The sequence below is a fragment of the Lolium rigidum genome, chromosome 3 (genome assembly GCF_022539505.1).
Source record: "Lolium rigidum isolate FL_2022 chromosome 3, APGP_CSIRO_Lrig_0.1, whole genome shotgun sequence".
NCBI classification, from domain to species: domain Eukaryota; kingdom Viridiplantae; phylum Streptophyta; class Magnoliopsida; order Poales; family Poaceae; genus Lolium; species Lolium rigidum.
The window spans coordinates 386,982,663-386,997,524 of record NC_061510.1 but is presented as its reverse complement, the minus strand read 5'-3'; the positions used below and the strand labels follow the sequence as shown (position 1 = coordinate 386,997,524).

Sequence of the window (14,862 nt, the reverse complement as noted above, 5' to 3'; positions counted from 1 at the left end):
GCCCGGAAACTTGATAAACTTCTTCGCCATAGAATGAACCGGCGCTTGACATCTCCAAGTCTTGTCGCCCCTTCGAGTGTAGCAATGTCAATGTCCAGTGTCCTCAAACCCTTGGACTATGTCCTCCACCGTGACACGAGCATAGCCATCCGGAATGGGGTTGTTGTGGTGGAGTGCTCCAGTGGTAAAGCATCGCCGATGGCTACCTTCATGGACATGTTCCCGATAGGATAATACGGATGACATGCTTTCATCTCCTTTATATCGTCCACGGGGTAGCGAGGAGGCTCCGGTGCAGTAATTTCGACCACCGCAGGCTCCGGTGCGTAATTTCGATCGTCGGTGCACCAGCCGGTGGGGCCTCCGTGGAAGCCACGCTGCTTCTTCTCTGCTCCTCGGCTTCCGAGATCCATTGGATGATCTTCATGTCTGCGCCCGAGCTGCATCTCTTTCGGCTACTAGTACACTCACGGTTTTCTTCATCACATCCATTTCCGTTACCAACTTCGCCACAACATCCGCATCCCGATCCATCTTTCTCTTACGGCTTCGTAACCGTACGGGTCATCGTTCCGGGGAACCCTACTTTCCACGGAATGTCCCCAGGCATGCCTCGTACACGTCCTCCGTGTTCGGGATTCCCGAGGGCTTTTGTCGTGGCGTCGTTCTCTCCGTTGAACTTGATCCTCCCTCTTGAGCATCCCTCATTGCCTCAATAAGCTTTTGGGTGGGTTTAATTATTTTGCCCTGATAAACACACTCCCCGTCTCCGGGTTCAGCGATCCCCCATGCCCGTACCACCAGCTTTTGGCCCTTGAGTCCCATCCCTCCGTACCCGGACGGATTCCTCGCGCCTCGGCTCGTTCTCCATCTTCTCCCACCTAGGCTGCCAAAAGCGATACCCTCCTGGCCCCATAATATGATTGTACTCCTTCTTGGCCGCATTCTTCTTATTTTTTTCGACATTTCAAGGAACTGCTCCGATTTCTTTTGCTTCACAAATTCTGGCCAATCATGTTGCGGTTTCTCATATTGTCCTTCGAAAACCGGAGTCTTGCCCTCGCTTGACAAAGTCATGGCCTAGTTTTTGCTTGTATTTCCGAATGCGTCGGCCATCTTAGAAAGAGCGAACTGTTTGACTAGCTTGCACCTCTCCTTGTTTTCCTCGAATCTTGTTACCCGCCTCATCGTATCTGCGGTATTCCGGAGGTAGAACGAAATGTTCTATAAGCTTCTTGAAGCAATCTTTTTTTGTTCTCTTATCGACAAAAGTGAAACCAAGACGTGCCTTCTTTGGCTCATTCCACTCCGGACGGTGATCGAGACGTTGTCTCTAACAACGGCTCCGCATTGGCCGATAAACTTGGTGGCGTTCTTGCCGGGCTCCAGCGGCCTGCCGGTTGCTTCCTCGACAACCTCGATGGTGCATGTTTCGTTTGGTTTCATCGTCTTGGTTGCGCCACGCTTTGACGACGTACTCGATTTTTTCGACGATCCGGCCGAGGGCTAAAATAAGAAAGAGAGTCGCGCGCGTTAGTACACACATATTTATTCAAATCGGTTAGTTTGTATCACCAGAGGCTCAATGTATATATATACCTCGGCGCCGGAGGTGGTTGCTACTTCCAATTGAAGATCGTCGTTCTACCGACGTTTCTTCGGCATCATCTTGTCGACGGCGCCCTTCATCTTCACCGTCAAGGTTCAGATAAGAAGAGATATCATCTTCTTCTTGTCCGGTCGGCACATATTGAATATCGCCGTTTATGATGCCGAACATATGGTCTTCAGCGTCCGGATCATAGTTGTCCATAATCGGGTCAGCTCTATCGTCCGCCATATGTCAGTCCTGAAAACATGTAGTAAAAACTAATTAATTAAGTGAAGAAGGGGGGCGGTGGCGGTGGCGAAAGGGCGGTGGCAAAAGGAGAGAGGGCGGTGGCGGTGGCGAAAGGGGGGACGCGTATTAGATGTGTATGCGGACTCGGGTGATCGGCGCGGCCTTCCGCGCCGGTATATATAGAGACGACAACGTCACGAAGAGGGACACGGAGGAGGACGTTGTTGATCGAGTGAGTTGTGTGGACGGGTTAATTTTTGTTAAGTAGTTCTAAGTTAACAAGCTATAGAACAAAAAAACTTCTAAGTTAAAAAAATTAGTTAATTTTTATTACAATTTTAGATACAATTTGAAACAAAAATTTCGCACGTAATTCATGTGCTATGCGCTCACAAAGTTGTTTCATGAAAAATCGACTTGTCATGTGGCGTGTGTAAAAAAGATAAAATTCGGTGCTAAAATAAACACTTGTCACAAGATAGATTTTCTCTTTTTCATGTAGACTACAAAAAATATCATTTTTTCATGAAACTTGACGAAACACACATATATTTTGGAGATGTACATGTAAAATTTTTTGTCAAATTTTCTTAACACTTGGAAATATGTTTTTTAACACTTGGAATGTTTCTGTCACATCAAGTTTTACTTTTTTTTGTTAATTATCAAGTTTTACTTTTTTTTGTTAATTTACCGTTTTTTGTTAAACTAATTAACTAGTTAAAATTAAAAAGAACAAAAAAACACACAAAAAAAGAAAAAAAATCCGGCCGACCGGTCGGCCCTCTCTCTCCTTCTCTCCTCTCCCTTAATCTCTCTGTCTCTCGGGCCGGCGGCGAGGCGACGCGGCGGCGCGGCGACGGTGTCCGTCGGAAGAAGTATACGGGCGGGCCGGCGGCGGCCGTCGGAAGAAAGGGGCGCGGAGGCGGCGCGCGTGCGGGGCGGCGGCGGCCGTCGGATTGAAGAAGTATACGGGCGGGCCGGCGCGCGACGCGGCCGGCGCGCGCGGCGAGAAGGACGCGGCACGTACACGTGTTGGCGGCGGCTCGGGCGCGGCGCGGTGGGGCGGCGGTGTCGTTGGCGTCGGCGGCAGAGGTTCGGCGCGCGGAGAAGATCAGCGGCGGGGCAGGGCATCGCTGCAGAGGACGCGCGAGGAGAAGATCGAGAGAATGCAGGCGCGGCGGTTCGGGCGCGAGCTTTTATAGCTCAAGACCTTTGGTCGCGGTTGGTGTGGCCAACCGCGACTAAAGGGTACCCTTTAGTCGCGGTTGGCGGCGACCAAAGGTCATTTTTCGGCGGTTTTTGATTTCCCGCGGAAAATGACCAATGTTAAAAATAAAACTATTTCATTTCTAAATGTTAAAAATACAAATAATATATCAAAAAATTCAGAAAAATAAAACTAATTCATTTCCAAATGTTAAAAATACAAATAATATATCAAAAAATTCATAAAAATAAAACTAATTCATTTAAAAACCTTTAAAATACAAATAATATATCAAAAAATTCAGAAAAATAAAACTAATTCATTTCAAAATTTTAAAAATACAAATAATATATCAAAAAATTCAGAAAAATAAAACTAATTCAATTCAAAATTTTAAAAATACAAATAATATATCAAGAAATTCATAAAAATAAAACTAATTCAATTCAAAATCTTAAAAATACAAATAATATACCAAAAAATTCAGAAAAATAAAACTAATTCAATTCAAATTGTTGAAAATACAAATAATATATCAAAAAATCAAAAAAATACTTCCTGCCACTTTCTTCCCGTCACTTTCTTCCCGCCTCTTTCTTCCCGCCACTTTCTTCCCGCCACTTTCTTCCCGCCTCTTTCTTCCCGCCACTTTCTTCCCGCCACTTTCTTCCCGCCACTTTCTTCCCGCCTCTTTCTTCCCGCCTCTTTCTTCCCGCCTCCTGTCTTCCCGCTCCCATTTTTCCCGCCATTTGTCACTACATATAGGTAGCCCGGCTTGGCCAGCATTATCACATCTCTACAATCTCTCATCACTCTATCATGGCTTCCACCGCACCCACTCTAACCTACCAGCAGGTGGAGGAGCTTTGCGCCTCGAACTACCCTTGCCCTCCGGGCTACCGCGTCCTCGCCGGTCCGGAGCCTAGCGTGCCGGCGGCGTGCCGGTCCCTCCCGTCCCTCGAGGTACTGCGCGCCGGGCGGCCATCACGAACCACTACTACCTCGACCTCACGCCGGAGCAGCGGATGAATCCCCGCCGGCATCCCGATAACCAGCATACTTGGGACGCCTTCTTCATCAATCGGCGTGAGAGGGCGCTCGCCGGGTATGAGGAGGACGGTCCGCCTCCCGGAAACTTCCACGAGGCCGGCCGTCGGCTATGGTGGTACGGCCGGACTCCGCAGAGCGTCATGGACTACATCACGGCCGGCGATATCCCCCGCCTGCGCTACCCTCAGTTCGAGCCACGAGCGCCGCCCGACGACAGCGACGACAAGACAGCGACGACGACGCCGACAACTTAGAAGGCGACGACTACCAAGTACAACAACGGCGGCTATGAAGACTACGAGTATGCATATTATACGCCTAGGCAGGAGTATGACTAAATCACTCCAAATTTCCCGTATGCAGGAGTATGACTTAGTCACTCCAAATTTCATGTATCATCGATGCTATCTCGAGTCAATTGAATCATTCGAAAATGGACACCAAACACATCACGGGTAATATAATTCACATGATTCATTCAACAAAGTTTGGTACAATAATAAATTATTACACATCATTTCTTCCTTGTGTCCCCGCTTGCTTACGATTGTGCCGTATCCATGGAGCATCCTCATCATTTAACTTAATGCTTGGGTCGGTGTTCACTTTGAAGGGCGGAATTTCAGCAAACATATTATAATCTTCTCGACATGTCCGTCTTGTCCTCCACTCCCACGATGTTTCTTTTCCCTGAAAGAACAATGTGGCGCTTTGGATCATCGCATGATGTACTGATCGTTTTCTTATCTTTCCGTTTCCTCGGTTTGCTACTCATGTCCTTCACATAGAAAACCTGAGCGACATGTATTCCCATTTATCTCGTACCCTTGGAAAGTCGTTATAGTCGAAGATGGTGTCTTGGCCAACATGTACAGCTGATCTACAACCTTATTGTCACTCATTAAATGTTTTCTCAACCAACTGCCGAAAGTCTCCATGTGGGCCTTCCTAATCCAGGATTCAGGCTTCCCAGTGGTTGTCCGAGCGTAAAATATTCTTGTGTTTCTCAAAGTACGGAGCCACCAAGCTGGAATTGGTCGAACCGTGTGGTGTGCTTCGATCAGAGAATGGCCGTCCATACATATCGTTGATTTCCTTCCGATCGTGCCTTTTCCACTTAGTCTCCCCTCGTGCCGCGATTGAGGAAGACCAATCGGCTTAAGGTCAGGAACAAAGTCAACACAAAACTCAATTACCTCCTCATTTCCATAGCCCTTGGCGATGCTTCCTTCCGGCCTAGCACGGTTACGAACATATTTCTTTAATACTCCCATGAACCTCTCGAAGGGGAACATATTGTGTAGAAATACAGGACCGAGAATGGAAATCTCATCGACTAGGTGAACCAGGAGGTGCGTCATAATATTGAAGAAGGATGGCGGGAACACCAACTCGAAATCGACAAGACATTGGATCACATCGTTCGTAACCGTGGTAGAACTTCTGGATTGATTACCTTCCGAGAGATTGCATTGAGGAATGCACATAGCTTCACAATGGCTACTCGAACATTTTCCGGCAGGAGCCCCTCAAAGCAATCGGAAGCAATTGCGTCATAATCACGTGGCGGTCGTGAGACTTCAGAGTTTTGGAACTTTTTCTCCGCCATGTTTATTATTCCCTTTATATTGGACGAGAATCCCGACGGGACCTTCATACTCGCTCAGGCATTCAAAAAAGATGACCTTCTCTTCTTTGGTCGGAGCGTAGCCGGCACGACCTTGAAACCGTTCCGGATGCCGGTCATCGTGGTCTTTCAAACTTTGCTGGTCCTGCCGTGCTTCCTTTGTATCATTTGACTTCCCATACACGCCCAAGAAGCTTAGGATGTTCACGCAAATATTCTTCGTAACGTGCATCACGTCGATTGCGGAGCGGACTTCGGGACTTTCCAATATTCTAGCTCCCGTAATATAGATTTCTTCTTCCACATGGCTACGTGCCCGTCGGCCTCCCTTCGGAACTGATTGTCCGCCAGGACCCTTTCCAAAGATAACTTTCAAATCCTTGACCATATCAAATACCTCAGACACCGATGTGTTCCGCAGGCTTCGGTCGGTGATCTGCCTTGCCGTTGTAATGCTTGCCTTTCTTTCTTATCGGATGACCTTTCGGAAGAAATCGACGATGCCCAAGGTACACGTTCTTCTTACAATTTGGCAAATGTACACTTTCGGTCTCATGTAGCAGTGCGTGCATGCATTGTATCCCTTATTTGACAGTCCCGAAAGGTTACTAAGAGCAGGCCAATCGTTGATGGTTACGAAAAGCAACGCTCGTAGGTCAAATTCCTCTTCTTTGTGCTCATCCCACACACGGACACCAGGTCTGCCCCACAGCTGTAAAAGCTCATCAACTAATGGCCTTAGGTACACATCGATGTCGTTGCCGGGTTGCTTCGGACCTTGGATGAGCACTCGGCATCATAATGAACTTCCGCTTCATGCACAACCAAGGAGGAAGGTTGTAGATGCATAGAGTCACGGGCCAGGTGCTATGGCTGGAGCTCGCTCGCCAAAAGGATTCATGCCATCCGTACTTAGACCAAATCTTATGTTCCTTGCGTCGACTGCAAAATCTTTGAACTCTCCGTCGATCTTTCTCCATTGCGTTCCATCTGCGGGTGTCTCAACTCCCCGTCCGACTTACGGTCCTCTTTGTGCCATCGCAACAACTTGGCATGCTCTTTGTTCCCGAACAGACGTTTCAACCGTGGTATTATAGGAGCATACCACATCACCTTGGCGGGAACCCTCTTCCCGGGTTTCCGGCCCTCAACATCGTCACCGGGGTCATCGCCTCTCGATCTTATAACGCAATGCGAGTGCATACCGGGCATTCATTCAAATTCTCGTATTCACCGCGGTAGAGGATGCGATCGTTGATGCATGCATGTATCTTCGAACCTCTAAACCTAGAGGGCGGACAACCTTCTTTGCTTCGTACGTATCGGCGGGCAACTCGTTATTCTTTGGAAACATATTCTTCAACATTTTCAGCAAGTTTTCAAATGCCGAGTCAGCTACACCTGCTCGTGCCTTCCATTTCAGCAAATCCAGTAGTGCAACCCAGCTTTTTAGACCATCATCGCATCCGGGGTACGGCGCCTTCCCGTGATCCTCTAACATGCGATCCAAATTCTCCCTCTCTTTTCGGTCTCGCAGCGTCTCCGTGCATCAGCAATGGTCCGACCAAGATCATCAACGGGATCATCACGTGCCTCTTCTTCACCTTCCCCTTCACCTTCAAGCATCCTCCATGAAAGTATCACCGAAATGAGCAAGATAGCTTTCATCGATGAAATCATCCCCTTCTTCATCTTCTTCCATTATAACCCCTCTTTCTCCATGCTTGGTCCAACAATTATAGCTTGGCATGAAACCGTGCCGAAGCAGGTGCATGTGAACATCTCTTGAGGAAGAGTAACCATTCCGATTCTTACATTTAACACATGGACAGATAACAAAACCCCCCGCTTGTTCGCATTAGCCACTACGAGGAAATCTTTCAAACCCGTACTGAACTCGCCGGAGAGTCGGTTACCGTACATCCATTGTCGATTCATCTGCATTATTATAATATAAAATATATAATTAACCATCATGCATTTGTTAAACTAACTAGCTACAAACAATATAAATTAAACAATGAACTACACACATATGCACATTTTATCAACGACACATCAAAGGTTCAAGTTGCTAACCGCGATCGAGGAGGAAAAAATAAATGAGAAAGCTCAAGTGTGGCTCCAACACTTCATATCATGTTTGTTTCATGCTCTTGGGGCATTTCATCAAACACCTTATGTGCATAAGAGGAACCAAAAGCAAACCTAACACCCACTTGTGAAGTTTGTGAAGAAAATGGCACCAAATGGCTAAGTGTTGGCTGCTGGATGGGTATATATAGGGGGGGGCTTTAGTCCCGGTTGGCCTGGCCAACCGCGACTAAAGGCCTTCGGGCACCTTTAGTCGCGGTTGGCCTGGCCAACCGCGACTAAAGCCCCCCACGTGCACCGGCTGGCCACCGAGCGCCCTGGGCCCAGGCCTTTGGTCGCGGTTCGCCTCCCGAACCGCGACTAAAGGTACCATTAGTCGCGGTTCCTACAGCTTCGCGACTTATGGGGCTCACCGGAAGCCTGTTTTTATACCAGTGTAAATGGGACTATATTGCTGAATCTGGATAGCATTTTCTCTTTTGAAGAAGAGTAGTAACTCCAAAATTCAGTTTAAACAAAGGTAACTCTCCTTTCTGAAACAAGACAAAAAAAGCTTTAATTACGTCCCAAAATTGTTGATAAAACTCCGCGAAAAACCCATCAGGACCGGGAGCTTTATTGTGTTCCATCCGAGAGATGGCTTCGTGAATCTCTTCCTCGGTCAATTTTTTTATTAAGAAAACATTTTCCTCCGTATATAGCCGAGGAATATCCGCCACATGATCCTCCATCATGGAAATAGAATTAATCTCGGGTTCACCAAATAGTTTTTTATAATATTCAATTATATATATGTTCAAATTTTCTTCACCTACAATGGCTCCCTCCTCCTGTTCGAGTTGAATTTTTTTTTATTTCTATGCTTTCCATTCGCAAATGTCCCCACACTGCTACACATGTTTAACTTTAATCTGCTAAGACCATTTGGTCTCTTCATCCCGTCTAACCTTGTTAACACATTCATTAGGCTCACGAAGTTTCTCCCGCTTGGAAGCACAAAGAGGGATCAATTATGCTTAACAACTGCTCCTTTTTTTTATGTACTTACCACTTAAGTATTTCACCCATCCCCTAAGAAAGCGACGCAAATGCCTAATTTTATTTTTCCACGTTTGAATAGGTGTACTCCCATTTGGTGTTGTAGCTCATTCTGCTGCCACCATTTTATAAAATCCGAAACCAAGACAGTTCAAATGAAAAAGGTGCCTTGTTGCTAAGATAAGATTGATGTCTAGAATCAATTAAGAGGGGATTGTGATCCGATCCCGAGCGAGTCAGCGCCCTCACCGGCACTAAAGGGAATTTTTGTTTCCATTGGACACTCGCCAAAATTCTATCCAATTTTTCATAAGTTGGGTTCCATCTTCTGCTGGCCCAAGTGAATTGACAACCGGAAAGAATAATTTCTCTATGGTCAGGTTCTGAATAATAGTGTTAAACACAAAAATCCAGCAAGGATTAAAGTTTTCATTGCTTATCTCCTCACACTTACTAAGAATATTGAAGTCATCCGCTAACAACATCGGAAGAGGTTCAGCATAGCACGTCCGAACCAGCTCCGATAGAAATTTGTGAATCTTTGGCAGCACCATACACACGAACAAGCACCCACTCTAAACCATCATTTTCGGATCGAATATGTAACTTGACACAATATCACCGTTATCAACTTTCTTGACATGCAAAGTTCGTGAATTAATGCCCACATGGAATCAAGGATAAAACCTAACCGTCCATGAGGCGGTAAGCAAAACAAATTCCAATAACGCAATAAAACATAAACGATACTCTCTTATGGATTCTTTGACAAAAAGATATTTTCCTGGTCCCTAAAACCTTCGCTATTTCAAGGCATTCCTTTCAAATTAAACATTAGAACTATTCTTTTTCAGATATATTCTTGTACTTCTCCTTAGTTTTGTCTTGTCATAAGAGTTTTTTTGCGAGAACTCTTTTATTTAACCGTTGGAACCTCAAATTTATCAAGATCATGATCAATAATATTTTCTTGGTCAACCAAATCCTCACAGAGATTAGACACCTTAGAAACAAGCATACTATGCGCCCCAACCATCATATTATCATTTCCCGTTTCACTGTTTTTCAGTAAAGTTAATGACCGATGTACCTCACATTATCTTTGATTAATTTAGCAGAAGCTAAACTACTCGTCCTAGAATTACCCAAAGAAACTCCAAGCTTATTCGCTATCTCCACAATTTCCTCACCAGTAAAAAGTAGTTTTCGGTTTTGTACCTTGTGCTTGGAGGTCGTCACGACGCTAAGCTAAGAGCATCTCTAGTTGCGTCTTCCAAAAGTTTTTGGGAGAGCTGAACATATTTTCGGTTCCAGTCTCGCGCCCTAAATCCTCCTTCCGCATGGCGCGGCCCAATACGGTGTCCGGCGCCCCGAGCCCGTTCCCGCTCTATAGGGGACGTCCGATTATGCCGGACAGAGCGAGAAGCGAGGCAGGACTAGCGGACCTGACACGTCATTGACACACGAACGACACCCAACCATCGCCTACCTCGCGACGGAGTTATTATTGGCGTGCAGCGATGGTACAACTGCCGGGAAGGGGAACCGCCGCAGTGGCAACCGCGTCAATCGACGTGCGAACTGCCGAAATGGAGCGCGGACTCCGCGAAAGAGCAACCGCAGCCCTCTTCGATATCCGCGTCGCCATTCTCCCAGCTCAATAAGACCCCTACGTCTGCGCATTCCGATCTCCAACCGACCGGCGCACTTCATCTCTTCTCTCCTCTCTGACCATGGGCAATCTCTCTTTACCGTCGGACACCGATAGCGAGGGGAAGCCGCCGGGATGGCGCCGTTGGTGGGAAAGAACTGCCACGCCTAACAGCTATAGTTCCCCGCCGACGGACGGCCAGCAAGAGGAGTGGGAGGCTAACGACGGCCAGGAGGAGGAGGGGGAGGCCGTCACCGACGACGTCCATGAGGAGGAGGAGGAGGAGGAGGAGGAGGAGGAGGAAGAGAAAGAGAATGAAGATGCTAGGTGGCGACGGCTGGAGGCGGCTGAGGAGGCGACGGCGGCAAATAAGGAGGCAAGGGCCCGGACGAGGGCGAAGGCGGAGGCACAGCCGGCGAGCACCGACGACGAATATACCAAGGACTACTCATCGGAGGGGGACACAAGCTCCTCGCACACCCACTACCTCTTCGGAATAGGTGACGAGCAGGAGGCGCCTCGTGAGGACGATGAGGCGAGGCCATCAAAGAAGTAGTTTAAAAATTAGTTTGAACATATTTTTTTCACAGTTGTTATGTTTAATTTGTTTCAATATGTTGCACTACTTTGAAAATCTCGATTGTACCTAATAATTCCTTCTCTCTATTAAAATAAAAATGCAAAAAATAAAAATAAGTTATTTTAATGTTTGGGGCACATTTGGGAGCCGCGGCTAGACCGACGCGCCTCAAACACGGCACGAAGCAGAAGTGTTCCCAAATGCTCGATCGGACGCCGTTTGGAGGAGGCGACTGGAGATGCTCTAACTCGTAGCCCTTTCAAGTTGAGTGGTGTCGCGACATTCGGTTGAACAGGAAAGTCGCCCACTGGACCTCATCTTCTTTGAGCTATCCTCGATCCCCAAAATGCAATTACCTCCGCAAGAGATAGATTAGTTGCAGGAGCCCCACTCAGGGCTTGTTTGGTAATGGAGTATTAGTGTGGATTAGCGAGGATAATTTGGGTGGGGATTGGGTGAATCCCCACCCATCACCCGATCCCCACAATTCCCCAGCCCCACTAATCCCTAATCCTAAAAATTGCCATTTGGCTGGAAGGAATTGATGCAGAAGGGAAAACTGAATAAAACAATGCAAACCAGCATGCAGTAGCAAAGATTCAATTTTTAATACACGTGTGAACTCTGAGACATATTTGAGCTTTAGCATACATTAAAATTAACAAGTCGGGTAACATATACTATGCATCCAGAGAAACGTTTTACAGGAAAATGAGCTAAAGTAGCAAGAATTAAACAACATCAGCAGAGGAATGTCATAATAAGCTCCATGATAAGCTCTCAACTTTTACTCGACCAAGTCGCCCGAAGGAGTACATCTTGGACGTCTAGAAGGCAAACGAGCTAAAGTACCAAGAATTGAACAACATCAACAAAGGAATGTCATGATAAGCTCTCAAGTCTCAGTCGTAGCCTTGACCCTGATCCTGATTAGCAATGATAACATCTTTACTCGAAGTGCCCGCCTGAAACATGAATAAAGATCAAATAAAATACATTGGCATTCCATCACAGGCTAGGAAAGTACAAAACTACAAGTTTGAGAAAGGAATCACATCATACGGCCCTTGCAGCAATAATCGGTTCATCAAGGGACAACATTTCACCAGGACACTAACTTGTCGTGCCGCTAGGATTCAAAATGCTCAAAAGAAGTATATGAATTGCAGTATATAAGAAATAGGGTTACATACAATATATTGTTTTATTAGCTAGCCTGGGTTTTACTAGTTGCTCTATATACTTAGAACAAGCAACGAGAAACGATGCAGACAACAACAAGGAGTGCTATCTGTTATAGCAACGAGAAAAGGCAAAACACATAGATAAAGAACTCAGGTCACACAGCCTGCTACTACTGAAATTGGCAAACAGTTTAGATGGTTCTTCAAATTGGGTGGATTGGAAGCCCAGTAGCGCTGATATGGAGCAGGTAGCTCGAGAATAAATACTAATGACCACAGCCAAGACAGCAGCAGCAGCCTAGAAAAACTAACAACAACCATCTATATTATACTACCTGAGATAACTTATGTATCAAGAGATGAAAATTGAGGAAACAAGTACAAGGAATAAAACCTAAAGTAAGAGGGCATTTTATTTAGACAAGTAGATAAACATACCGAATACTAGTGTTTTTACACGATCCCAAGAGAGTGGAGTCTCGTCACTGAATGAATTTAGTGGAGAGAATGCCAGACTTGCAGAATAGCAAAATCTGAAGCAAGATAGCAATATTCAGTGTAACACTTGCAGAATCTTCAGTGTAACACTTCCCAAAAATATTGTACTAAGTACTAACTGAGGTAACTATCAGGTTAGTTTCTATCTAGTTTCTATCTACAGAACTGCAACTAACTAGTCAGAAAAATGGAAAGTATTTGGTTGGAATAAGCTCTGGTTTGATCTCATCAAGGCATCAGTGAACCAGCAGCAAGTGTTGATGAAGCTACCAACATAGTGGAGTAGTATCCTAGTACAGTTTTCTACACACAAACTACCAACGTAGTGGAGTAGTAGAATAGTACAGTTTCGAGTTAGCAGTAGCATAAATTGGAAGTTTTTCATCGACCGGCTACCAAGAAGACATCAACAAATTCTACTTGTTTTGGGTTAGTAGCACAAAGTAATTGAACACCAATGACAAGTTCTAAGAACAGAGGCGTTCAGGAGCCAGAGAGGACCAACTCGCAGCTCATGTCAGAAACGGGCTAACAGCGAAGGGTAGGATTGGGGGGAAGGGCGGGGGGTTACCGGAGATAGGACCAGATCGGAGTACAGGGATGGCGGGAGGTGCCGTCGCCGGTCAGATGCCAAGAACGATGGCGGCGATGTGGAGCGGCTAGGCGGGATCCATGATTGGATTTGTCGGTGCGCCGAGGACGAACCTGCCCCTCTCGCAGCTCTCTGTGGCCTTTCGCAGGTCTTGCTCGCCGCCCATCTCGCCGGCGTCTCCCTCGGTCGCCGCCGTTTGTGGATGGGTTGCAGCTCTCGGTGGGATTTGCACGGGACGAGGACGGGGACAAAGACGGGAACGGGGATAATACGAGGTCCAGGTCGAGTATTCGGTCCAAGTCAAAAATAGGTCGGGGACGGGGTTCGTCGGGGCTCATTGCGGGAGCGATTCGCTCCCGCCTGAAGCGGCGGATAGGGTGGGCCCGTCCATTAACGCCCCTGGTCTATCAGGTTTTTTTACGGAGTAGGTTTCTCTATTTTCTTTTTCGGTTTTTGCTGGTTTGTTTGGTTTTGCTGATTTCGAAATTTGTTCAGATTTATTTTTTGTTCTGATCTAAAAATTATTCATGTTATAAAATTGTTCAAATTCGAAATTTGTTTAATTTAAAATTTGTTTCAATTTGAAATTTGTTCAAATTTAAAATTTGTTGAAATATGAAGTTTGTTCGATTTTAATTTTTTTATTTTAAAAATTTTCGATTTTGAATTTGTCGGTTTTAAATTTTGTTCCATTTTGAATTTTGTTCTGTTTTAAATTTTGTTTATATTTTAAAATCTAAATAAAACGGAAAAAAGAAGAAATCATTACCTTTGTTGGGCCAGGTTTGGAGCGGCCCAGGACCAAGAACCTTAAGCGCAGCTATGCTTCGCTCCCGCTTAATGCGTAGGATAGATTTTTTTTGGCCCAAAACTCCTGTACCAAATTGGCTTCTGGGGATTAGCGGCGATTTGAGGACGAGGCCTCATGGGGGTATTAACAACCGCACATGGTTTAAATTTATAGTTAGCCGACGACTCAAATAAGAGTCTGTCGCAATTATATCTAGCAAAAAACTAAAACTCAGGGCCCTTAATATGCTTACACAACAGCAATAATAAATATATGTGTAAGAGTTATGATGAAATAATATTTAAATGCATCCAGATTTCTTGGATCATATATAAATATTAGAAGTATAAACTTTACTACCAAACTCGGCGCGTGCATCAAATAAAAATAAGTGCTGCCCGGCCACGAACTGACAACACGAACTGTTGCAGGGAGAACGGCGGAGGAGATTGCTGATCTGCGCGCTAGTGATCGATGGTGGTCTGGTAGGTGAGATCCGATCGATGGATCTACGAGGAGGAGCCGAGGAGGGAGAGGTCACACGAGTCGCCAACTAATCGTACTGGCGGCGCTATGGAATAGTAGTAGGAAACAAAGCGATAGTCGATCAGGAACTACTCTGGACAGATCGTGTTTAGTTTAGTCCATCATGTAAAGGCCGGAAGCCCCATCCCATAGGTCTTTCTTCAGCTGGCTGGATCGATCGAT

General features: G+C 45.9%; 1 long non-coding RNA gene across 1 annotated transcript; it reads right to left on the bottom strand.

Annotated features, from left to right (window-relative positions):
- Positions 1 to 11,724: 11,724 nt before the first annotated feature.
- On the bottom strand, positions 11,725 to 13,668 carry LOC124700735. The gene is made up of 3 exons (XR_007001815.1): positions 13,344 to 13,668; positions 12,713 to 12,807; positions 11,725 to 12,055 (listed from the first exon to the last, which is right to left on the bottom strand). It is a non-coding gene; the product is annotated as an uncharacterized LOC124700735 (long non-coding RNA).
- Positions 13,669 to 14,862: the final 1,194 nt, after the last annotated feature.